Genomic DNA, 25,489 nt, shown 5'->3' with positions numbered 1-25,489 from the left:
ATTTAAAATTCTAATGCGGGTGCAGGAGAAGAGGAACATGGATGTATATGCACATAGATCATTGAAGATAGCGGTACATGTTGGGAGTAAAGTTACTAAAACATACAGATACCTAGGCTTTATTAAGAGGACCATTAAATGTAAAAGCGTGTAGGTTATATCAAATTGTCTGGAATACTAGTTTAACCTCAACTGGATTATTGTGTCCAGTTCTGAGCACACCAGTTCAGAAAGGATATGAAGATAGACCTCGTGAAGCAAGGATTCATGGGAATAGTTCTAGCAATGCAAAACTTCAGTTGAAGTTTGAAATGTTTTTCTTGGAGAAGAGTAAGCTGAGAGAGGTATTCAAAATCTTGGACAGACTAAGTAGGAAAACATTGTTCCCACTGGTGGAAGTTTTGAAAACAAGGAAATGCAGATTGTAGGTAATTAAACTCCTAATTCGTCGGTTCACATAGTTTGCCAATTTACTGCTCAAGTGGAAAAAACAAAAATTGGCCTGCCGAATCCCAAGTCCAAGATAAGTATTCTTGGCCACATTATTTTATGTTCTGTAACTTTATTCCAGGTGGTGAAGGGAAGAATACTAATGTACTTGAACTTATGTCATTCATTCAAATGTCAAGACTTTTCTCGATTTGAAACAAATATTCACTAACAGCAAATCATTTTTCATCTGCATGTACAAGGGTGAAACTACCTTTATCTTATAATTTTACCACACTGAAGTGAAATGAAATTGAAATCATTTTAAATTTGATATTTCAACCAATAAATATTGTAGATACAGCAATAACTATCCTGGCTGCAAACTGGTTTATCTATATCTGTGCTGCATGTATAAGGCTGGAGCAATTCAAGTATTTGTTTTGGTGAAAGCATTATAGCCTCCTCCAAAAGTGTGCTCTAAGAACTAGTTTCCTTTTCATTAGAGTCAATAATAAAATAGTGTTACATTTTGTCTTTTGTTTTCTTTGTTATAGACTTCAGCTGCTTCTTCACATTGTTCTGAGATAATATTAGCTTTTTCAAAGATGTCTGGCTAAAAGTATAATATTATGATACTGATTTTAATAAAAGTATTAGCAATTATTGTGAAATATGTGCCTTCACTGTTTAAAAACAATTATAGCAAACCAATAAACTTTTCTTCAACTAGTGAGCAAAGAATTTCATGTGAGTTTGTTCATATTTAGTTAACAAAATCCCACACTATCATTCCCCTTTCTTTGAAATGATCTTTCCTCACTTCTATGCTCAGTCACTTTGCCTTCCTTGTTTAAACTTTCTCCTGTTAAAATTTCCATATGGTAAAGTGTTTGGTAATAGTCACATTAGTGTGATTACTACTTAATCACAGTGCAATTTCAGTGCATTAGGGTAAGAAGAATTCTCACGCTCATTATGTGTAGGATATAGTAAGTATGTTGATGAAAGATTTCTCTACTTAATACCTTAATGTAAAGTTTTAAAGTGTTTCTAAATTAATCAACTTTAAATTATAATGTAAAAAGCAAATAAAAGAAATCCACTTTATTGATTTTGCATCACTGCTACCTACCAAGTTCAAACAATGCTTTTACTTAACACTTTGTTTTCTTCTTCTTCCTAGTGTTTGCCTTTTCACAATCTGGAAACAAATTCTCTTCCACACAAAAAGAAAACATACCATATAGGAGCAGAAATAGCTCCTCAGGCCTGCTCTGCCTTTCAATACAATTATGGTTGATCTGTTTGTGATTTAAATTCCACATTTCCACCTACTTCTGATAACCTCTTGATTCCTCATTCTAATAAGAATCTATCCATCTCTGTCTTGAAAGTATTCAATGATCCCACATCCACCGCCTTCTCAGACAGAGGTGTCCAAAGTTGCACAATCCTCTGAAAGAAAAATTTCTCCTAATCTCAGTCCCAAAGGGTGACCCTTGTTTTAAAAGCACAGCCCCCTTGCTTTGCATTAACCCATAAGAGGACACTCTCTTTCCATGTTTCCCTTGCCACAACCATTCAGGGTCTTAAACACTTCAATCAAGATACCTCTCATTCTTCTAAAATCCAATGTATACAATCCCAGCTGTGCAAGACATATCTATTCCAGGTTACAATCTGGTAAACATCCTCCAAACTGCCTTTGATGCATTTCCATCTTTCCTTAAAAAAGGGAGGGCAAAGTATTCAAGATTTGGTCTCACCAGTGTCTTACATGATTGAAGCATAAATAATATCAATTGAACCAAATTGCCATTGTCAACATTTTACTACCGAATTGATCACACTCTTGTCAGGTTCCTCATTAGAACTAATGTATCTTCCTGCTAAGTGAGGATAGGATTTACAACGGATAGAAGTTTCTTAAGTTCAGTATATCTCAGGCTTGCTCATTGTACACAAAGTGCCTTTTCTCTGCTATGTCTTTAACTTGAATTCTACCTTCTTTTTAATCCTCTAGAGGATCCTCTGTTATATAAATTGATATATCCTTAATTGCTCTTTTTGTACCCTTTCCAACAGCTCTATATTTCTTTGTCAGCAGAGCTTGATTTTGAAACACACAGGGGATCATATTTCCATTCTAACTACTCATTCCATTTGTTAACAATAATAATTTTTGCTGTGTGAGCTTATTCGGAAAAAATGTTCTTGAGCCCTTTTCCTCCCAACCTTTTTTTAACTTTTAGTTATATGATCTGATCAGTGCTGATGAAAAACAATGAGGCTGTGAACCTTATCAATATTTGTATAACAAAAAGTTAGGAGCTGAGTGTTTATAGAAAGATTCCAGACCCCAAACAGTTTACGTTTAGTAGAAAGAACATTTTTGCAATAACCAGCTTCCTTCCCAGCCCTCATTCTTTTTTTAGCGATTCATCTGCAACACTGAAACCCATCTTTCAAAGTGACTGTTTTCCATTCGCACATAGCAGCTATCCTTAATTGTTTAAGAGAAATCGTTAGCAGCTTAACAGTCAGATGTCAGGAGGTTTCTGATGTCGCTGGCTTCAATGAATGGAAAGCTAGAAATGTCAGAGCTTTTTTTTAACCAGTATGCTAAAAACTATATTTAACTTGACATTAAATGCAAATTTGCCTGTTTTTTGGCTGTTCTGAACTGAAGATTAGAATATCTTTGAAAACAAGAGACTGTTTGCATGATGGGGTTGGGTTAGGATTGGGGGATATTTTGTTTATGTACTATTAGTAACACATTACAAATGTTTTATTTGTACAATTGTTTATGATATTCTTGCACATGGTTGCCAGAAGATATATTTCCCTGTTTCCTACTTATTTCAACTAGTGCAATTTACTGAAATCATCATATGACGAAGAAAGGATGTTAATAATTCACGACTGTTATTGAGTCATACAGCATGGAAACAGACCCTTCAGTCCAACCAGCCCAGAATGACCATTTTCCAAAACTAAACTAGTCCAACCTGCCTCCACTTGACCCATATGCTTCCAACATTTCTTATCCAAATGTCTTTTACACATTGTAACGGCACCCATTTCCACTACTTCGTCTGCATGTTCATTTGACACATAAATCACTCTCTGTGTAAAAATGTTGCGCTCATGTCCGTTTTAAATCTCACCTTCAAAATATGCACCCTAGTCTTGAAATTTCCCCAATCTAGGGAAAAGACAACTTCCTTTAACCTTATTTATACCTCTCATCATTTTATATACCTCTAAAAGGTCACCCCTCAACCTCCAATGCTCCAGTGATAAAGTCCCACTCTATCTAACCTCGCTTTATAACCCAAATTCTCCATTCCGGGAAACATTCTGGTAAATCTTTTCTGAACTCTCTCCATCTTAATAATATACTTCCTATAACAGGATGACCAGAACTGGACACAGTACTCAAGAAGTCGTCTCACCAACAACCTCAACATGATATCCCGAATCCTATACTCAAATGTCTGAGCAATGAAGGCTACACACCTTCTTAACCACTCTGTCTACATGTAACACAAACTCAAAGAACTTTCCACCTGAACTACTGGGTCTTTCTGTTTTACAATACAACTCAAAGCCCTACTTTTAATGGTACAAGTCCTGCCCTTGTTTGTTTTACCAAAATGCAACAGCTCGCATTTGCAAGCGGGCATCAGAGCCGCCCTGCTTTTGCCACGGGACTATGCCTACATCAGGAAACGATAAGAATTAATTTTGTGTTTTAAACAGCAGTCACAGCTTTAAACCCACAGAACTCAGCAGCTGCCGGTCCGCCCACGTGACCGGGAGATAGGAGACAGAAGACAGATAAAATCCACACTAGACCAACACTACCCATGACTCATGGACCAAAACTCCGGAATTAATTAATATGGAAACCCATCTCCTAATCACATCAAGAGACTGACTGAAACACACCCATACCCATTGATACGGAGCCATCCTGACACAAAGGACAGGCATCCACCAGACAGGAACAGACAGACCAATACACACCAACACCCCAAGGGAACAAAGGGGGGTGCTAGCCCCTGCCCTCACAGAGAGAGACAAGCAGATAATACCCGGACGCGTTTTACATAAACCAATTAGCACCCTATTGTGCGTGCCCCGCAACTCTCCTGGGACGGCAGGAAACAGCCTATTTGCACCTACTCCAGTGATGATGGGGAACGATCATCCCATTCATCCTCAAATTCCACACATCCTGACAACTAAAAGTATACAATATGTAGCTTCACGTGGGAAGAGCAGAGCAGCTGAGATTCGGACCTCGGTTGGTCTCCGCCGGCGTTACTGTAGCAATAAACGTTACCGATTGTTGAACCGCACTCTGGGCTCGGACTGATATCATTTCATCCGCGCTAACAATTGGGGGCTTCATCCTGGTTAACGACGGCTGCTGGATCCCTGCGACGGCACTGGGTGAGTATCTTTACTCTTTTACTTCTCGTGTAAAAGTCTCCCAGTGCCCCGCAAGGGACTTCACTGCTGGCCGTTATCTGAACCTGTGAACAGTGAGTCCGGCAGTCGTGTAACGGTAGAGTACTCTTTAAAAGTGTGTGTGTGTGTGTGTGTGTGTGTGAGTAATCCTTCATGGGTGGGCGATTGGGGTCGCGGAACACCAGTAAAAGTGTGCGTGATTATTATTATTGTCGTTTATTGTCAATGTGCTACTGTGACTGACGGACTATCCTTGGACTGACGACTTTAGGTACGAGACCCTGACAGATTGACCCCCCCCCGTTTAAAAACCGACCAAACAAGCCTTCCTGGTTGACCTCTGCAGTGGGAGTTAGGGGACCCCATTGTACGTTGAGCCCGGTTTTAGCGCCTTCCTTGCGTACGCGGTAGAGGCTGGGAGGTCTACGCGCGCTACAAGAAGGGAAGTCCTCCAAACCAGCCCGAGACGCGGGGCCTTTGGGCCAACCGGCGGTTATACGCTCTGCCCATTGACCTCGCGGTCCTGAGGTATTGGCCTCTGTAGGATCAGGCGCGGTTAGGTCTGACTTCACGCCCCCCCCCCCCTTGCACTCGGGCCCCGGGTTCACGCCCAGTGGTTGTGGGGTACACACGGCCGCTGAACGTCAGGCGGTGAGAGAGAGACTCACGGAAACCCGGGGTTGCGCGCTCAGGAATCGACACGCGCCCCGTCTGTAACTATTCCCCCCCCTGTCCAAGTTGACCCGCGGGGCTAGGGTTCGACTTAGAGGGGGTGGGCTCCCCGACTGGGAGATTAATAAGCCAGTGCCAGCAACATCCCTTAGCACGCCTGCTAGCTTTACTTTAAATTAGCTTCTGTTAAGTTACACCCGCTGCGCCCCTACCATGGGTGGGAGCGCGGCCGAAGACCTAGATTGGGGGCCAGAGGGTTCCCTTACCCGTTTTATACCCGACAAGAATAAGACACTTATTAAGGTTATGCTTCGCTCAGGCTGGGAGCCCGCTGACCCGCTGGATGTACTTCGCGAGTGGTGGGTCCGCCAGAAGAAAGATAAGTACGAGAAAGCTTGCGTCCTGGTGCTGCAGGCACACGTCAGGCTTGCTGGCAAGGTTCAGCTTTATGCCGAAGACAAGAAGCAGCAGGCCACGGAGCACCTAGAAACCCAGGCGCTTGCTGCCCGTACAGTTTTACCGACCTTAACCGATGCACCCAGCACCCCGCCGTCCCCCACCTGGGACTGGGAGGGGCTCACGGACAATCAGGACCCCCGGGAATCATGCTCGGGCTATGCCCGTGCAGCCCCGGTAAATGTTGAATATACCCCTGGGGGAGGGGAGAGGGGACGGGCCACGACCCTTGCCCATAACCCCCTCTTTAAGATGACCTACGTCTCCCTGACCCCGGGCGACACCATGAAACTTCTGGACAGACTCCCCGCCCTTAAGCCCCGGCACAATAACGCTGAATTTTGGCAGAGGCTTAGGGAGATGCAGATCTGCCACAACCTTCACAATAGGGACGTGGCCGGCCTGGTTTGGACCAAACTCCCGGAGAACCTGTGGTCCAGGCTCCGGCCCGCGCACCAGACCGGGTCCTGGTGCACTGACCTCAGCGACAACCGTCGCGAACAGGAGGTTGCCCTCGCCGACTTCAAGGCTGATGTCAGCGACTGAGTCCTTCGTGATGGGGGATGGAGGTGTACAGGGACTGGATGTCCATGGTGACCGGGGAAGCGAAAATCATGGAGCAGGTGGAGGGCATGGGTGGTGTCAGAGCCCTCCGCTTCTTTCTTTCCCGCCGTACCGAATAGTACCCTTCCACAGACACCCTCCTTCGACTGACTGAACTGGTCCTCACCCTGAACAACTTCTCTTTCCAATCCTCTCACTTCCTCCAAACGAAAGGAGTAGCCATGGGCACCCGCATGGGCCCCAGCTATGCCTGCCTCTTCGTAGGATATGTGGAACAATCCATCTTCCACAACTACACTGGCCCCACCCCCCACCTTTTCCTCCGCTACATTGATGACTGTATCGATGTCCCACGAGGAGGTTGAACAGTTCATCCACTTCACCAACACCTTCCACCCCGACCTCAAATTCACCTGGACAGTCTCAGATTCCTCCCTCCCCTTCCTCGACTTTTCTATTTCTATCTCAGGCGACCAAATCAACACGGACATCTACTACAAACCAACCGACTCCCACAGCTACCTGGACTACACCTCCTCCCATCCTGCCCCCTGTAAAAACGCCATCCCATTCTCCCAATTCCTTCGACTCCGCCCCATCTGCTCCCAGGAGGACCAGTGCCAAAAATGCACATCCCAGATGGCCTCCTTCTTCAAGGACCGCAATGTCCCCCCCGACGTGGTCGAAGATGCCCTCCACCGCATCTCTTCCACTTCCCGATTCTCCGCCCTTGAACCCCGCCCTTCCAACCGCCACCAGGACAGAACCCCACTGGTCCTCACCTACCACCCCACTAACCTCCATGTACAGCGCATCATCCGCCGCCATTTCCGCCACCTCCAAACGGACCCCACCACCAAGGATATATTTCCCTCCCCTCCCCTATCAGCATTCCGTAAAGACCACTCCCTCCGTGACTCCCTCGTCAGATCCACACCCCCCACCAACCCAACCTCCACTCCCGGCACCTTCCCCTGCAACCGCAGGAGGTGCAAGACTTGCGCCCACACCTCCCCCCTCACCTCCCTCCAAGGCCCCAAAGGAAACTTCCATATCCGCCACAGATTCACCTGTACCTCCACACATATCATCTATTGCATCCTTTGCACCCGATGTGGCCTCCTCTATATTGGGGAGACGGGCCGCCTACTTGCGGAGCGTTTCAGGGAACACCTCTGGGACACCCGGACCAATCAACCCAACCACCCTGTAGCTCAACATTTCAATTCCCCCTCCCACTCCACCAAGGATATGCAGGTCTTTGGACTCCTCCATCGTCAGACCACAGCGAAACGACGGTTGGAGGAAGAACGCCTCATCTTCCGGCTAGGAACCCTCCAACCACAAGGGATGAACTCGGATTTCACCAGTTTCCTCATTTCCCCTCCCCCCAGCCTGTCTCAGTCAAATCCATCAAATTCAGCACCACCTTCCTAACCTGCAATCTTCTTCCCGACCTCTCCGCCCCCACCCCAGTCTGACCTATCACCCTCACCTTGACCTCTTTCCACCTATCACATTTCCAACGCCCCTCCCCCAAGTCCCTCCTCCCTATCTTTTATCTTAGCCTGCTGGACCAACTTTCCTCATTCCTGAAGAAGGGCTAATGCCCGAAACGTCGATTCTCCTGTTCCCTAGATGCTGCCTGACCTGCTGCGCTTTTCCAGCAATACATTTCCATCTCTGATCTCCAGCATCTGCAGACCTCACTTACTACTCCACAAAGGAGTCCCCAGTCGTGAAGGGCATGCACCGCTGTGTGGCGGCGCTGGATTGCGCCGCATGGGCGGTCCGGGTGTGTGAGCCGGTCACTATGTCCGGACAGATAATACTACACACTAGACACACGATAGTTGAACTCCTGAACACGGGCCGCCTCCGGACGGTCTCGGATGCCCGCAGGGCAACCTGGGAGGCGGTTCTCCTCCCCCGGGACCAGTCCATTCAGATCGTTAGGGACACAGGGTCAAACCCCGCCGACGGGATTATCGCGGTGGGTGACCCCACCGTTGCCAGGCCGCCATCGACTCGGCGGAGGGGGACTGCGTGGCCGACAGCCCGGTCCCTGATCCCGACCTGACCTTGTATGTGGACGGCTCACGTAGGCTTGTCGAGGGGTCCTACCAAACGGGATGGGCGGTGGTTGACCATACCGGGACCACCCGAGCACTAGGAACGATGGGGGGCGACACCTCCGCCCAGGTCGCGGAGTTGGTCGCCCTCACCGCCGCACTCCGCCTGGGAACAGGCAAGTGGGTAAACATCTTTACCGACAGCCAGTACGCTTTCGGGGTAGTCCATGATTACATGGCAGCATGGAGCCGCCGGGGCTTTATCACGGCCGGCGGTGGTCAGATTAAACACGAAAATACGGTCCGCGACCTGGTGGCGGCCGCATGCCTCCCCCTGATCGCTGCGGTGATAAAAATCAAAGCACACCAGCGGGTCACCACCGCTGAACAGCTAGGGAATCATTGGGCCGACCTGGCCGCCAAGGCTGCCGCGGGCGCAGCGCTACTGCCCACGCATGCAGCACCCACTACTGAGGTCCGGAACGTGAATGTCCTGGACGTCCAGAATTGCGCGCAGCCCGGTGAGTTAGAGGACTGGCTGGCAAAGGGCGCAGCCTGCGGCCCCGATGGGGTGTGGCGGCACGGCGACAGGGTCGTGGCACCCGCGGCTATCAGAACGACCTTGATGCAACTACACCACGAGCCGGACCATGCGGGCCGTGATGGTACACTTGCTAGGCTCCCGACTGTCTGGTGGTGGCCCGGCCTCGGCCGCGACTTGGCCAAACACTGCCGCCGATGCGTTGTCTGCGCCCAGCACAACCCGGGGCGGTCCCTGCGCATTCCCCTGGCGCACCAGCCACGGCCCAAGGAGCCCTGGGAGAACCTCCAAGTTGATTTCACAGGACCCCTACCCCCCCAGCCGTGGCAAGAAGTATTGCCTGGTGATCGTTGACCATTTCACGCGCCTTCCCTACACGGGACTGTACATCCGCCACCGTGGCCAGAGTGCTGGCCTTCGACATCTTCCCTCACTGGGGGCCCCCCTCTAGATTGACTCAGATCAGGGCACGCTCTTCACCAGGCGCGCAATGAAACTGGCCTGCCGCCTCCTCGGCATCAGACAGTGCTTCCACGTCCCGTTCCATCCCCAGAGCTCCGGGATGGTCGAGCGCATGAACCGGACCCTCAAAGCTGCGATCGCACAGGTGATCGCCGAAACAGGGCAGGGCTGGGTGGACGTTCTGCCCTGCATACTGATGCGCCTAAGGGCCACCCCAGGCCGCTCCACTGGCCTCACTCCCTTCGAGCTCATGACGGGGAGGGCCATGCGACTACCAGAGAACGTCATGGTCGGGGGGGAAGACATGGCCCCCTGAGGGACAGGGTGACGCGCTATATCAGGCAGCTGGACACGCAGCTGCGGGCCCTTAGACAAACTGCACGCGACCAGCAGGACATTAGGGACCAGGCAAAACCGCAGCCGCATCTGCCCGCCCAACCCCTTCCCGGCGTTGGGGACAAAGTCCTAGTCAGGGCTGCCCCCGAACAGCCCGGCTTCGCCTCCCGGTGGCTGGGACCGCACGAAATCATCCTCACCAGCGACACATGCGCCTGTGTCGACATGAAGGGAAAGGGCAGGTGGAAACACTGGTCCCAGCTTAAGCCCTACCCTTAAGCCCCGACCGGACAGACACTCCCCCCACCCCCCCCCCCCACCTTGACTTGACTCTAACCGCCCCTCTTTCTCCTTACAGTGCAACAGGTGGACCGGTTCCAGGGAGACCTGCTCCTACACACACTAACCCTACACCCTTGGTAAGGGTGCCTCTCTCCCTCTCTTCACCGGTGCACCGCTCTCCTCCCTGCTCTCCTCTTCGCCCTACGACTAGTGCCTTCCTTCCCCGAAATATATGACAACTTCTACCGCCACGGTGTTGCCTTCAACGCGTCCGACGCCATCTGTATTCCTGCAAGGGACAAGCCCGATGTGATCGACGCGTTCTACAATGCCTGGCTGGAAGTTCTCCCTGGCGTACAGACACATGTGTTTATTCTGCACGTCGGAGCGCGACCCGCGGCCGACCTGCCTCCGGCGTGCTGAGGCGATGGACTTGGGGGTTGCATGTTCGGGACAATGTGTGCCATGCCAGAGGACCTCTCCTCTGCCCCGGCCTTTGATGCCTTTACTGTACGGGATCTGTCTGTTTGCGGATATTACGAGCCTACTGATGCCGTGGTAGTCTCTTTGTATTTGTGCTTTCCACCCGCCCCAACCACACCGCCCCCGACCACAACTCCCGAGATATTGCCATGCCCCTCTCTGGGACCGGGGCCCGCGGGGGACTGGTATTGTGGGATGAGGGAGAGGCCCTTTATGGCAACGTCCGACATGAGATCGTGCCTGTGCTGGTCAATATATCGGGCATCCGGGTACCGGACTATTGCACAGCACAGGTACGGAACCTATACGCCATGATGGGGAAGGAGGTTATAGAGAGGGCCATAGACGCCATGGGGGCAACCCACTACCGAAATGACATACATAACACGCACACACAACGACACAGACGGGACATACTCAACGATGCTCTCACAGGACTCAACACGGGAACATCCGTAGTAAACTCCCTAGACATCCAGGGCCTTAACGAAAAGGTCGAGCAACTAAAAGGGGTAATGAGGGACCTGCTACAGAGGTCTCTCACAAATCAGGCAGACCAGGCACGCCTGGGGGAAGAGGGAGCATACACCCAGCTCGACGGCATTGCAGTCCTGGAGACACACGCCCACACCATTAACCGACTTATAGACCGGGAAAGGGAAAACACGGCCCATATCCACGAGGGACAGCTGTGCCATGCGTATGGCCTGTGGATGGTAGCCCAGATCCGGCATAATCTTGACCAGGTCCAAAGGGGGGGAGGTGCCCAACTGGATCGACAGTGCCAAACTGGCCTCACTCGCGGGGCGCTCCGGGCCGCTCGACAGCCGGACTCTGAAGGGTATGACCAGAGTATACCCAGTGGTTCCCGACTGTGATGTCAGTGAGGCGACAGGAGTCGGGATTGTCCTCCTGATCCCCATGGTCACCCCAGAATCGGGGCCATTTCCCCTGTTTCACATTGAGAACATCGGAGTCATACGGGAAAACGCTTCCCTCAAATATCGATTAGCTCACCACATAGCCATATCTCAAAACGGCGCTGTGTACGGGGTGCCGCTTGCAGGCTGCAAGCAGCGGGGGGCAATTACCATCTGCCCTCACCCCTTACGAAGGAGTGAAACAGCGGACTGCGGGTTCAACCGGACACAGGGCTGCACCCTTGAAATCGAACACACGGGCCCCCACTTCACTAGGGCGGGGTATGGTGGAGGGGGGACGATATTGTGTCTCCACTCTTGAAACCTCATTTTGGTATAATGGACTGCAGTGCCCGATTCCCCAGCACGAGTTCTGCTACACCCCCAGGCGCCCAGTCACGGTTGGGCAAGCTCACATCTCAGAGGTCCGACGACGGAACCCCGAGTCCATACAAACTACTGATAAATTCAGGGACACCCTCAGGGAATATCAGGAGCCTGAACAAGCCCCGTCCCACATTTGGCTGAGGTCTTACGGGAGCTTAGGACCCGAGTAGGACACTCAGTGAAATTGTATCACCAGTTGCAGTTGCATGTAAAGGACCTAGAGGAGGACACAGACACAGCTCTGCAGTCCCAGGGATGGGCGCAGAGGGTGTGGGATTGGGGCCTGAACGTAAACATCCATCCCTAGATCCGAATCATCTCGCACACCATTGTAGGCATACAGTTACTGCTGGCTCAGGCCTGGCTCCTGCTGGCGTGTCATTCATGCCGCCAGCACAAGAAACGAAAGGCCAGGAAGACCATGCTCCACGCCATCGACTCCTGGCGGGCGATCAGGCACCGTGAGCTCACAGGGCTCGAGTTAATGTGACCTTCTCCCGGGACTATCCAAAGGCCCCATGACTGCAGCATGACGGCTGGCGGAATGTACCGGGTGAGGAAACGACTTTTAAAATATCGGCATCGGGGGTGTGGACGTGTCCAACCCCTTGCCGAAAGGGGGGACTGCAAGCGGGCATCAGAGCCGCCCTGCTTTTGCCACGGGACTATGCCTACATCAGGAAACGATAAGAATTCATTTTGTGTTTTAAACAGCAGTCGCAGCTTTAAACCCACAAAAACTCAGCAGCTGCCGGTCCGCCCACGTGACTGGGAGATAGGAGACAGAGGACAGATAGAATCCACACTAGACCAACATTATCCATGACTCATGGACCAAAACTCCGGAATTAATTAATATGGAAACCCATCTCCTAATCACATCAAGAGACTGACTGAAACACACTCATACCCATCGATACGGAGCCATTCTGACACAAAGGACAGGCATCTACCATACAGGAACGGACAGACCAATACACACCAACACCCCAAGGGAACAAAGGGAGGTGCTAGCCCCTGCCCTCACAGAGAGAGACAAGCAGATAATACCCGGACCCGTTTTACATAAACCAATTAGCACCCTATTGTGCGTGCCCTGCAACTCTCCTGGGACGGCAGGAAACATACTGTTTGCACCTATTCCAGTGATGATGGGGAACTATCATCCCATTCATCCTCAAATTCCACACATCCTGACAACTAAAAGTATATAATATGTAGCTTCGCGCGGGAAGAGCAGAGCAGCTGAGATTCGGACCTTGGTTGGTCTCCGCCGGCGTTACTGTAGCAATAAACATTACCGATTGTTGAACCGCATTCTGGGCTCGGACTGATATTATTTCATCCGCGCTAACATATTTATCCAAATTAAACTCTACTGACCACTCCTTAGCCTATTGACACAATTGATTAAGATCTTTTAGTAATCTTAGATAACCTTCTTCACTGTTCACTATACCACCAACTTTGATACCATCTGCAAGCTTACTAACCATGCCTGCTGTATTCTCATCCAAATCATTTATATAAATGACAAACAAAAGCACTGAACCCTTTGGAAGACCACTGGTAATAGTCCTCCAGTCCAAAAAACAATCTCTGTCTCCTACCATTGAGTCAATTTTGTATCCAACTGGCAAGCTCACCCTGAATCCCATGTGATCTAACTTTATTAATTTGTCTACCATATGGAACCTTGTCAAAGGCTTTACTAAAGTCCAAGTAAACAATATCTACCACTCTACCCTCATCAATCTTCTTGTAATTTCCTCAGAAAAACTCAATCAAGTTTGTGAGATACAATTTCCCTTGAACAAATGATGCTGACTCTCCCTAATCATTCCTTGCCTCTCCAAATGCATATCAAACCTATTCTTCAGAATCATCTCCAAGGACATATAGTGATTTTCCTTGTTTTATGTAGCAGTTTGCTCCGTTTCTCTGGTAAGGAATTCTGTTGAGGAGATTGTTAGAAACTCCCTGGAAATTCAGGGCCTTTTTTGAATTAATATATGACAAACGTGATTATAGGCAAGAGGCATTTTCTTGCATATTGAATATAATGTCCTAACTTCCCCTAAAAAAATTAAACAATTTAATAATTTAACTTAAATAATCAAAATAACCCAATTACAAACAGGGCCTCTTTCGGATCTGTTGCAAAACAGTTTCAATATCGTTTTCTTGGGTTTATGTTCTTTCAAAATTATTAATGGAAGAAGATCCTTCATTTCTATACAAAAGAATTATCTACCTTTACCTGCAGTACATATAATTTTGAGCTAATTAATACCAAATACAGGATTGTCAAAGCACACAAAGACATTTTGGAATTAAATCAACAAAGTTACATAGCGCAACTATTCATAATAAGAAAGGAGAATAGCTTGTATTTATACAGCATGTCTCATTTTCAATATGTTATTAAAGGAGTCAATCGTTTACCTAATGTTGCTGCTACTTTGTGTACCAATTCACAATAAACAAGTAATAGGTGACCAGACAGCCCTTTCTTTCATGGTTGGTTGAGGTTAAATATTGGTCTGTGGATCAGAAAAAGTCACTTTTATTCTTTGAACAGTCATCAGATCCGTGCTGGACCTTCCACCGCAGACCTGGGTGGCCAGGCAGGCTGTGGTTGTTCAGCTTCCCACAAATGTAACTTAGAAAAAATGAAGACTCTGAATGTGATAACATGATATAAACTATTGAATAACCCATTTCTGTTTGCACAATGAAGATGGCCTGCAAAGGTTTCATAGTTATCAGCTATTTCAGTATAACAATCTACAAGCATGGTAAAGCTACAAAGCATATTCTTTTTGTCAATCTCTGATGGAAAATTCATACAAGAGAAACTCTCTAGCTCCCATTGTTTCACTTTGAATGAAAGCCTAATGACTATGACATAGCCTGTCAAATCTCAAGATATGTCTCAAGATACAATAAGATCACAAACTTTTCCATGACTTGAAGTTCTTCAGCCTCTTCTAAAACCTCTCATAATATATTATAATTGTTTCCTATATATGTGTATTCATAATGAATACAGACAATTCTGATATAATGCGATAGGTCTGTTCTTGTGCGATCTCACGTTATAAGAAAATTGTGCAATAGCCATGCCATTTAACCTAATGGAACTGGAATTGAATTATAGCCCATACAGGTAAGGAAACTTCAAATTCTACAAATGATGTCTAAATTCTTCAATCATGTTAAAACCAATTCACATTGAAGAAATACACCTTATAGCAGAACTGACTGTATTATCTATTCCACAAACCCAGTTTATTGGCCTGCTTCTGATTCTGTTTTATCGAAGACATAGCCCTGCTGATTCACATTTTTATTTCATGGCATATGGGTGTAGCAGACTAGGCCATCATTTATTGTCTTGGAGAAAGTGAGGACTACCCTCGCTGCCCTTGAGAAGGTGATGGCGAGCTGTCTACTTGAACCCCCGCAGTCCAAATGCTGTAGTTACATCAACAATACTGTTAGGAAGAGAGTTGCAGGATCTGGATGTAGGTTTGCTCGCTGAGCTGGAAGGTTCGTCTTCAGTTCATTCCTGATGAAGGGCTTTTGCTCGAAATGTCAATTTTCCTGCTCCTCAGAAGCTGCCTGACCTGCTGTGCTTTTCTAGCATCACTGTAAGTTTGACTCTAATCTCCAGCATTTGCAGTATCCACTTCTGCCTAACAGATGAAGCACTGGCGATGTAACCTGCTTTCTATTTATATATTTGGGTTTCCATGGGTTGGTGGTGCAATTTCCTCTGGTGACGTCATTTCCAATGGTGATGTCATTTCCTGTTATTTTTCTCAGAGGGTGGTAAATGGGATCCAAGTCAACATGTTTGTTGATAGAGTTTCAGTTGGAATACCATGCTTCTAGGAATTCTCGTGCATGTCTTTGTTTAGCTTGTCCTAGGATGGATGTGTTGTCCCAGTTGAAATGGTGTCCTTCCTCATTCGTATGTAAGGATACCAGTGAGAGTGGGTCATGTCTTTTTGTGGCTACTGATGTTCATGTATCCTGGTGGTTAGTTTTCTGCCTGTTTGTCCAATGTAGTGTTGGTTACAGTTCCTGCAAGGTATTTTGTAAATGACAACATGCACATACAAAGCTGCATTAAAACATTACTTCAAAGAACCGCCACACACTGCAGCACAGAGGAACTATGAAGAGCAGAGGAAAATCATCTATACAGTGTATTCAAAAAGAGCAGGTACCCAGCGATCACTCAGAGTGATGGTATTATCAAGATTTTCTGTTTTCACAGCTTTGGTGCAAGGTTCATACTCATATTATTGGGCTGATTTTTGCAACTTCAATATCACTTGGATTACTGACAAAGGTCAACAAATATTAACTGCAATTAAATTAAAAACTTTAAAAATATGCAAAAACAACCAATCATATCTTTTTTGCTCATTTAAAAGTCGTTACTATCAACAATTATAATGTAATACATTGAGGGGAAACAGAATTTATTGCACCAAGTAGGAGAAATACATTGGATACGAGCTGAAAATGTGTTGCTGGAAAAGCGCAGCAGGTCAGGCAGCATCCAAGGAGCAGGAGAATCGACGTTTCGGGCATGAGCCCTTCTTCAGGAATGAGGAAAGTGTGTCCAGCAGGCTAAGATAAAAGGTAGGGAGGAGGGACTCTATATTGGGGAGACAGGCCGCCTACTTGCGGAACGTTTCAGAGAACACCTCTGGGACACCCGGACCAACCAACCCAACCACCCCGTGGCTCAACACTTCAACTCCCCCTCCCACTCCACCAAGGACATGCAGGTCCTTGGACTCCTCCATCGCCAGACCATAGCAACATGACGGCTGGAGGAAGAGCGCCTCATCTTCCGCCTCGGAACCCTCCAACCACAAGGGATGAACTCAGATTTCTCCAGTTTCCTCATTTCCCCTCCCCCACCTTGTCTCAGTCCCAACCCTCGAACTCAGCACCACCTTCCTAACCTGCAATCTTCTTCCTGACCTCTCCGCCCCACCCCCACTCCGGCCTATCACCCTCACCTTAACCTCCTTCCACCTATTGCATTTCCAACGCCCCTCCTCCAAGTCCCTCCTCTCTACCTTTTATCTTAGCCTGCTGGACACACTTTCCTCATTCCTGAAGAAGGGCTCATGCATGATTCTCCAGCTCCTTGGATGCTGCCTGACCTGCTGCGCTTTTCCAGCAACACATTTTCAGCTCTGATCTCCAGCATCTGCAGTCTTCATTTTCTCCTCAAAATACATTGGATAATCTTGTCACCCACATATGGGTGGATCCATCTTCATTACTTTTGGCAGAAAACTCACTAATAGTGAGTTGAGTGATTTGTAAAGAAATATCCATTTCCATTTCCCAAAATTACTCCAGTGATCCAATGATCTCAAATGGAAAATCGAAATTGCCATCTGGAGAGCACAGATTTCTCAGCTGATTACCATGAGCTGTTGGAACAAATTCCAGATACAGGCATTCCAGAAACAAATGTGCAAAGTTGGAAATTCCCAAATGAAATGGAAATGTCATGTAAAGAGCATAGATTAGGACAGAGCTGACAGAAATCCAATCTGAATCATAACTTTGACTTGGAATAACTTTTTTTTATGATTTGGAGGTGCCGGTGTTGGACTGGGGTGTATAAAGTTAAAAATCACACAACACCAGGTTATAGTCCAATAGGTTTAATTGGAAGCACTAGCTTTCGGAGCTCCAGTCCTTCTTCAGGTGGTGAAGGAACGGCGCTGGTGAAGGTGGTGAAGGAACTGGTGTTGTGTGATTTTTTACTTTTTTTCATTAATGTGAAACAGACATTTGGCAAATCACAGATTGCAAACACAGATGCACACTGCATTTGTTTAAAAAACTTGCAAGTCATTACAAGCAATAGCAAACCATTAATCACTGAATGTATGAACATTGTTTAATAATAAAGTGCTATGGAAAGTTGCAATTTTTTTTGAAAATCTGGATAAAAACAATTGGCTTTATGTCTGGTAATTAACAGCAGTTTGCATGGGTTGAACACTTTTATTTGGTTTAAGTGCTTTGCCTGGAATCATGGTCACTGCTGATAACAGAAAACAAAGTTCTGATTAAAAGGACAAACTGAGCTGTATTTTTCCAGTCATTTGGGGATTGCCTGCGTAATAGTGGGCTAATAAAATGCCTGTTAGCAGTAGGAAAGGTGGCAGATGGTTTTCTTCCCAAAGCCAAATTGAATCAACTCACAAAATCAATTGTTTCAATGTCTTATTGACATTCAATGAATTAAGGTGGAGCTGTGGGCAATGTTTTGTGAGGAAGCCAACAGGTATACCCTGGGAGGGCAGGGGAACATGTCTTTTTTGCCAGTTTTTGACCCACAGAAGTGTTTTCCAGTAGCAACAGCATCTCTAAGTCTCACTTGCCTCATCTTCCCTATCTAGTGTTAAATGTCCCAGATCCTACATAATTGTTTGTAGGCTATCCATCAATTCACACTCCGTTTTGTATTGCAAAAATGACTTTATTCAGGCAAAACACTTTATATACATACACAGTTGCTGAAGTGTTCCTGTACAGTCCTTACACACAAAGAACAAACAAACATTGGAATTTGGCATTCCCTGCAGTTCCAAAAGAAAACCAAGGCATTTCTTACTAATACAGGACCATATATAAATGGGGCCTTCTCCTGAAAGCACAGCTGAAGAAGCCAACACATTACCTGGTTCTGAACGGGGATGGCAGACTTGACATGGGTCCCATCGTTTGCCATAGCAGGATCACAATTCCTTTTTGGGTCCAATGGCAAGATACCTATAGCCAGCACTAAATCCAGCTATGGGTTGTTTGGGGGTTGAGGGGGTTCCATTTCAACTTCCTAGCAATTGTGTAGACCTTCTGTATTATAATACATGCAAATTTCTTATCTTGGTATCTTTGCTATGATGTTGGCAGAAGTAAAGCAGTTAAGTAGTTTATGAAATTTACAGACAGCAAAGATACAATAAATTCAGGCGTGCTATCCACCTTTAGCATAATTTAGACCACCCATGAATAAATACAAATTATTTGTACATGCCACACTTTATTATGGATTTGTATTAACATGAAACACTGATAAACATGGTTATGAAGCATGCTCACATACAAATGAATGCATTTAAGAGAAGGAAAAAAACTGCAGTGTATAAACAGCATCAGACACTTTGATGTAATAATCACTTTGGAATCCTGTTTAGGAACGTTAAACTTACATCAGAAAGTAAAACTTTATAATCTCTGATGTAAATAAGCTTGTAATGAAGATTTACTGTTCATTCATATTCCATTATAAATAAGTGACATGATATCCTGAAGGGACAGTATTTTGTTTTAATAGCATGTCACAAATTAAACAAATAAAATGTTACTCATTGGAATAACAATCCCTAGCTTCAAAAGTGGTTGCTGCTATAAAACAAATATTTATGCTTTCTTTTAAAAATGGCTCTGTGTATCGGCTTGCTGGAAAAAAAACAGCACAATGTAGAAACTACCCACTTCCGTTGCTGAGTTAGGTCATGCTATTGCGGTGAGATTTGCACAATGAGATTGATTCCAAATCATTCATCTTTGTTATTCCAATTTTTTGAGTTGAACTCATACATAGTTTTGATTGTTGTTGATAGGTCTCTCAACTGTTAGAATCCCCATTTTTAAGTCACAAAGCTGAAATAACTTACATGATGTTAATGTGAAGAGAGGAATTGTATTTTTTTGGAAGAGCAGTTTTATCATGTGTAATTCTTTGGAAGTGTTTACAATTCTCCTATATCAGGAGCTGTCCTGTTATACAATAGAACATATCTTTGTTTCTGCATTTACTTTCCTGGTTCTTTCCCCTATGTACTTTCCTGCATCTACACAAGAATGGAAATCCAAAAGACAGAAGGAATATAATCATTGTCATAGTTTTTTTGATTTGTTCACTCAGGCTGATACAAGATTATCAACTGACAATTGTAAGCTGGAATATTTCTGAAAAAAAGACATACTTTGTTGAAGCTTTTCATCTTGCAGTCATCAGGACATTTTGCAAGAATGCAAATTAACCCCTTACCCAGCAAAGACGAGTTAACTTGTCTTCACCCAATTTGTCTTTTTCAGAGTGTGACCAGTGAACTCGTCCAAAACATATAATTTCAAAAACAGCCACAGATGAGTTTATACGTCAATTCTCTGCATTTCTGGGCCCTTCTCAGCTAGAAACGAGTAAACTCGGTGACTCATACGTCTGGTAGCTGTGTCTCTTCCGTCTCAGGCATTGCAAGAAACATCGACACACCGCTTTTGGGCACACACTGTCATTCGTTTTTTTCTGTGTTTTTTTACAAATTACGCCCAGATGTCGAGCTCAGAAGATGACAATGAGTATGAACCTTCTATTAGAAGCTTGGATACATCAGATGAGAGTGCAAGCTCGTCTGATAATGGCTATTCCCTCTCAAGTGAGGAGGAAGAGGAGGAAGAGGATGGACGAATTTGGTGTCGCCATGTGGTGTCGGAAGAATGCATGCTTCCTCCACCACCACGCTTTCCATTCACTGGAAATCCTGGAATATCAATTGATCAAGACACAGCTGATATGACTCCTTTGGATTTTTTTAGTCTTTTATGTGACAACAGAATTATTGATCGAGTTGTGGACGAAACTAATCGCTTTGCTGAACAAACTGGAGAAAGAGATTGTATGTGGCGCCCTGTAACAAAGGCAGAAATTTGTGTGTTTTTCGCCTTGAAAATGCTTGGGGGTATTGTGAAAATGCCAGATCAAGAAATGAACTGGTCGAAAGATGAACTACTTGAAAGACCAATTTTTTTTTGCCGAAAATGGTATCTTCAAAATAAAATTTCAAGTAAAATATTGGACATAGATAAAAACAAAAGTTATTTCCATAATTAGCATTAAAAAACTATCAAAAAAAGCAATTAAAAAATCGTCTGAAAATGAAACGTTTTCTCCTAAAAAAGTAACCGGGGAAGGGGTTAAAAGATAAATAACCTGATAATACAAAATGAAAAGCTTTGGCAAAATGTGCCTTTATTCAGTAATACTCAAGTTCTTTGGTATCAAATGACAATTATAAACTCACTTATTTCATCTTCATTATTTCTCTCATTGGTTCCATTTTTGCTTTTCTTGTTTCTTTTATTTCCATTTTATGATTCTGAAAGATCAGTGTTGATGATCTGCTAATTGAATTGTTTTAGGAAATTTCAATTGAGTTCAGGGATCAAAGAGGAATCTCCCACAAGTACTCACCCCCTAATTTGGTTAGATTTTAAAAAGTCCATTCCCAGGAGATGGTGTTTGTGCTTGTGGGTGAACAACATACTGTCAAATTGCTACATGATTGACTAAAACAAACTCAAAGGACTGGCTGGCTTACTTCTGCCTTTTTGTGGTACATTTCTTTCAGGTGTTGTTGTGCTTCCTTAATTAAAATTGCCTACTATTGAAATTAATACAAAATTACCCAGACTCTGATGTAGAATATAGCATCTGATTGAGACATTTAGCTATCTTTATAATAAATTATTCTTAAATGTCAACATGTCACAAGAAACCTTTGCAATAATCTAAATGTAGTCATAGTGGAACATACAATAGTTGTAAACAGATAGCGGGAGTTGTTGTTCAAGAACATAGCTGTATCCCATACCTTCACACCAAAGCTTATTTACATTGGTTCACGTTAGATAAATTTATGAAATTGTCATATTAAGAAAGCAAATAAAATAATTTCCACTGCTTAGCAGCATAACTCTTCAGATCAAAATGAAAAACTCACATTTAATGGAATCTTTCCTGTTAAACAATTAGTTGCGACAAGTTCAAATATATGTTCCCTCTCTAAGTTTAAAGAGTAATATTGAACTAGATTAATTCACTGTTTAATCTAAATCCTCAGATCTTATTTAAATTGATCTGAGGGCAGATTAATACTTGAGACAAAGGAAATGGGCGAGCATTCATCTATTCAATATATCAAACCAATATATAATGAACAGAAAGTGGTGCTGGATGGTAGGTACTTTAAACTGTCATAAAGCTGGCCATTATATTCACATTAGATTAGATTAGATTAGATTACTTACAGTGTGGAAACAGGCCCTCTGGCCCAACAAGTCCACACCGACCCACCGAAGCGCAACCCACCCAGACCCATTCCCCTACATTTACCCCTTCACCTAACACTACAGGCAATTTAGCATGGCCAATTCACATAACCTGCACATTTTTGGATTGTGGGAGGAAAACCGGAGCACCCGGAGGAAACCCACGCAGACACGGGGAGAATGTGCAAACTCCACACAGAGAGTCGCCTGAGGGAGGTAGAGGAAAGGAGGAAGGAGAAATATATTGCTTGATGACTGTGCCATATCAACATTTGTAAGGTTAACAATGGTAAAAGGCCAGTACGGATTTATAAAATATATCATCAACAATTGTCCAAAAACTGTCCTCTTGGAAGCATTCAATTTATTAGATAAATTGTGAAAGAACATTACCTCATTAGCAACAGTTGTAATAACTGTAATCACAATAACTATCCCTTTTTAACTTTGCCTTCAATATAGTAGAGCATCAAAGGTTCATGAGCATGTTAGCAAGTAAAATTCAATGTTAACTATTGCTTGATCAAAGAGACAGATGTTAAAGAAATATCAAGATGCACTCATGCACAGCCCTCATCTGGAAGGAGCAAACTCTCTCAGAAGCAGGAATGTAAGCTAGTGCTGATTATGTTGCAAGAGTCAATCAGTATGATGTGACTTCTCAACATCACTACGACAAACAAATGCCCCTTGTAAACAAAGGTTTGTGTGTTACAAGTGTGTTACAAGTGTAATTTAGGATATCTGGTTAGCATGGATGAGTTGGATTAAAGGGTCTGTTTTCATGTTGTCTATCTCTATGACTTGAAACACTAACTCTGTCTTCACAGATGCTGCAAGACCTGTTGAGTTTCTCCAGCAATTTTTATTTTTGTCTGAGATCTTTAACATTTATCTGTCAGTTATAAATAACCAGGATACAAACATTTATTCTTAACTGTGTAGAGCTTCCTTGCTAACTGACGCTTATTGGATTAGGTCATTGTTTCAGTAGGACTTTCTTTTTTTTAGATTACATTAGATTTTTTTTAGATTACATTACAGTGTGGAAACAGGCCCTTCGGCCCAACAAGTCCACACCGACCCGCGAAGCATAACCCCACCCATACCCCTACATTTACCCCTTACCTAACACTATGGGCAATTTAGCATGGCCAATTCACCTGACTTGCACATCTTTGGACTGTGGGAGGAAACCGGAGCACCCGGAGGAAACCCACGCAGACACGGGGAGAACGTGCAACTCCACACAGTCAGTCGCCCGGGTCTCTGGCGCTGTGAGGCAGCAGTGCTAACCACTGTGCCACCGTGCCGTTCTGACCTGGCTTTTTTAATACAACCTTCAAATAAGTAACCAAATAATTTGCTGCTTTTTTTTCTTTAATTAATTGCTTTGTCAAGACTTAGAATGAAACATTTTCATGTAAAACCATAGTTTTTATTACACTCTCCTTCCAGTACAAGCACACTCTGTAGTTATAGGCAGCACATGGGTCACTTTCCCTTCCTTGAGAAGCATGTTCAGCCTCCAAACATTTTACTTTCACATATCACCTTGTGTGCACTATGTGGTGAATGGAGTCACTAACAAGGCCTCTTGCCATTCACGTTAACAGCAATTGCTTGCAGACAAAATCTTGACACCAATCATTTGATGCCACCAGCTAAAGCATTTAACTTTGCTACAGGGGAAATATGTACACAATGTCCATGAAAAGCAGCATATTGATGGGGAACCTGCAACTTTGGCAAATTTAACATCTCATACCCTCCCACTTAGGCTGTCAAGCTGATGGAAAGTCACTTTCCCATGACAATTGACTTACCGTGGCTGCAATGTTTAGTATTTACAGGATAATATAATTGTAGCGTGACTGTGAATCACAACCCAAACAAAAGTTTCCCATACCTACTTTGTCAATATAATTTCAGAGGTCAATCTTAACTTATCCTCTCTCCTATAGATGCATCGTAGCAATGTATAACAGATAATGTGGAGAAGGACCAGTATCATGATCAGGAGCTAGAATAGCAGGGAATAAATGTTTTTCCTTATTGACAATGATAATAAGGAGAATGAGTACTAGAACAAGCAGGAGTCCTAGGAACAAGATGCTGCCCCATTTCTTTACTCCAATCACCCAGTTGTCACTTGCTTTTTCATTCTTATTCATCAGGTCAGATACAATAGATAATAAAAGTGAAAACATTGAACTGGGTGATTCATATGAGAGATGGGGGTGGGGGAGGAGTTATAGGTGAAGTTCAGTCGATATCTTAGCAAATAAAGGGTGAAGAGATGACTGCTTATTACCTTATGTGACCCAAACCATGTGCCTAAAAGTCAGGTTGTTTTTCAAAACCTCATCTAATTTTAGGCACTAGCAATCTTTAAGGGTGTCCTCCAGCTGGCAGTTCTAACACTGCAGTCATTGCAGTCAGTATATTTGCAGAAACATTGAAGCTTCTCTTTTGACTCAGTATAGATCATTAGTGGGAGAACACATCCTGACAATCTACACACAGCGGATTTTGCCAGGGCCAGGAACTGGTCCCACAAAAGGGTCTCCAATCTACTCATTCTATACATTAAACATGGATGGTGTAACGTTTAGGAGCAACAACCTATGTATAAATGCTCTTTACAATAGTATTGTTATTTGGCAATATCAGTGCAATTGTATCAATGAAATTTCTCACCATTAACATTCACAGAATGAATTGGTTGCCACAGATTAGTATCACTGATTCATTCCAATATTAACTTGCTTATTGAGGATAGCCTGAATTAATCACCTTTACTACCTGCAGTGAGGATGATTGGGCCTCACACCCTTTGCATTCACAGAACCAGAGAAGGTTACAGTGCAATAGGAGGCCATTTGATCCATTGTGCCTTTACCAGTTGCCAAAAGAGCTGCCTAACTTGTCTCATTCTCCACCCTATATCTGTACCCCTTTAAATTAATCACTTTCAAATTTATATCTATCTCTCTTTAGAAACATCGTATGGAATCCGTCTCCACCACCCTCTCAAACAGCACATTCCAAATCCCAACAACTCCGCATAAAGAAGTTTCTCCTCATTTCACTCTTAGTTCTCTTACTGACAATCAAGAAAATGTGACCCCTAGCTACTGATGTACCTATTAATGTAAACAGAATATCCTTCTTGGTCCTGTCAAAATTGTTTATAATTTTGAATACCTCAACAAAGTGACCTCTTAATCTTCTCTGCT

The 25,489-nt window shown here is 44.8% G+C and overlaps 1 pseudogene; it reads left to right on the top strand.

The window, feature by feature from the left end:
- The first annotated feature begins 11,090 nt into the window (after window positions 1-11,090).
- On the top strand, window positions 11,091-13,269 carry LOC148150194 (uncharacterized; annotated as a pseudogene).
- The last annotated feature ends 12,220 nt before the right edge of the window (window positions 13,270-25,489 follow it).

Source organism: Chiloscyllium plagiosum, unplaced genomic scaffold (assembly GCF_037043375.1).
Source record: "Chiloscyllium plagiosum isolate Xiang-an unplaced genomic scaffold, Cpla_swu_hap1 HiC_scaffold_4, whole genome shotgun sequence".
NCBI lineage: Eukaryota > Metazoa > Chordata > Chondrichthyes > Orectolobiformes > Hemiscylliidae > Chiloscyllium > Chiloscyllium plagiosum.
The sequence above is the reverse complement of the archived record's forward strand: the minus strand, read 5'-3'. Positions and strand labels throughout refer to the sequence as shown.